Source organism: Ipomoea triloba, chromosome 7 (assembly GCF_003576645.1).
Source record: "Ipomoea triloba cultivar NCNSP0323 chromosome 7, ASM357664v1".
NCBI classification, from domain to species: Eukaryota; Viridiplantae; Streptophyta; class Magnoliopsida; order Solanales; family Convolvulaceae; genus Ipomoea; species Ipomoea triloba.
The window spans coordinates 13,218,704-13,221,034 of NC_044922.1; positions in this window are offsets into that span (position 1 = coordinate 13,218,704).

Below are 2,331 nucleotides of genomic sequence, written 5' to 3' on the forward strand. Positions count from 1 at the left end.
GTTATCCCCTTTTAGTTAGCACGAGTTTGAGTTAGTTCGAGAGGTGCGGTTATATGCAGGGCAGTTCGAGAGTTAGGTAGCGAGAGATAAAAGACAAAAAGTAAATACGAGAGAGATTTTTAAGTGGTTCGGCCAACCCGCCTACGTCCACTCTTCTTCCAGAAACTCCCTGGAAGGATTGCACTAAAACTTCCCTTTTTAGTACAATATCGAGCGCTTTAGCTTTGATCACGAAGCCCGCCTCAAGCCTCAGGTTTTTCGCCCCGCTTCTTGTTACTCCACCTATCGAGCACTTGAGCTTTGATCACCAAGCCCGCCTCAAGCCTCAGGATCTTCACAAGACAGCTCCCAGGTTACTCCGCCTCTCCTCAGGTTTTTCTCCCCGCTTCCAGTTACTCCACCTCCCGAGCACTTGAGCTTTGATCGCCAAGCCCGCCTCAAGCCTCAGGATCTTCACTAGACAGCTGCCAGGTTACTCCGCCTCTTCTTGCTTAATCCAAAGCAAGGACCTTTGGTTGTTACAGTTGAGTGTAACAAGCTCCAATCTGACCAAAAGCTATCGTTGTATCAACTTCGATGTAGAGCAGCTTCGGTCACCTTCTAGATGTATAGCAGTTTAAGCTTTGTAACTCTCTCAAACACTAAGATGTGTTTTTCTCGCTGTTTTGAATATCAGGATGATATTCCAAGTTGAGCACTTGCACTTTTGAATGTTCTAAGCAGACACCTCTTAATATTTTCGAATGAACCAACTTTTTTCTTCTTGTGTCTTCACATCCTTTTTATATGAGAGTTGAGGAATAATTCCGTTGGAGGGAAAATTATTCCGTTTGAAATCTGTCTCCCATGCTATGTATGGGACTTGCATCTTTTCAGCATTTTTCATGGAGTGGTGGTCTTGTAACTTGAACCTTTTGTTTGGTAGTGGATATTCCATAATCCACTTTCTTAAGTCCATGCTCCACTTGCTACTTTTGGTAAAAGTTACTCCTTTTTAAATTCTCATTGATCCTCGTTTTAGGGAATAAGACCGACTTTGGATTAGTGCACCTTCTATCCGTTTGTTGTGGAATTCTGATGTGGCATCCACTTCTGGTACCTCCTTAATATTTTATCTCCATGATATTCTTCTTCTCCAAACTTTATTCATGCTTCCTGACCGTCATTCAGCCTTTTGGAGAAATGTCAGTTTATCGACACCAAGATTGATGTCTCGACTGTTTGATGTCTTGATCCCCATGTATCGAGAGATCTATCTCTCGAACTCTGCTTATGTCTCGAACTGGGTTGTTTTATCGAGAGATCCTATCTCTCGGACTCTGCTTATGTCTCGAGACTTAGTTGATGTCTCGCAGACCCTTATTCCTCCAGTGTTGTCCCGTGCCTTCTTCTGATCTATCTATAAGATTACAACACGAGACTTTCTAAGATGTTCACACAAGTTTACCTTAAGCTTAAATATTTTCCGAGTTGAGCTCAAGTTACCCGGTTGTATTTTCGCTCTTAGTTTACTTGTCGAACTTACATATAATTTCTATCTTTCGAGACTTAGGGGATTATAGATTACATTTGGTATCATCAAAACCTATTACAATATGTTCCTAACAGGATACACTACAAAGCACACACCCACCCGTTAATACCGCACATAGTCCCCCCATCATAGCACACAATGATACACCGCACAGCACACAGTCGACCCCATTGCATAGACCCCAACCAAGAGCCGATCATACCATAGCAATTTGTGAAAAGTCTTCATACGGTGACGATTCAAAGTCCACCAACAACTGCTCCCGAAACCACAAAACTCTAAAGTCATGATTGTAAGAGCCATCAAGAACTGTATGAAGCTGGAAAAAAATACATATGCACACACCCACGCCGCATACTGCACACACCTTAACAAAAAATTCAAGCAAGAAGAAATAAACCCACCAGCGTACTACACATGACAAAAAATGAAAAATACAACAACCGCAACTCAAGGAAAAAAACAATGATGAAAAAACAAACCAAATCCAAAAACCAGAAAAAAAAAACCCTCGACCCAACAACTGGAGCCAAAAAAATAATGGAGACACCCACACCTTAACCAAAAATCTAGCAACAACAAATAAACCCCCCAGCGTACTGCATATGAAAAAATTAGATAAAAATTAAAGACAGCATCCTACACTGGAATAATAATAACAGAGCAACTAACCGACAAAAGAAATGGTGAAAAAACTAAACAAAACCAAAAACCTCAAAAATACACACCACTCGACCCAAGAACAGTCCAAAACATCCATACCCCAATCACTCGCCCCCCCCCCCCCCCCCCCCCCC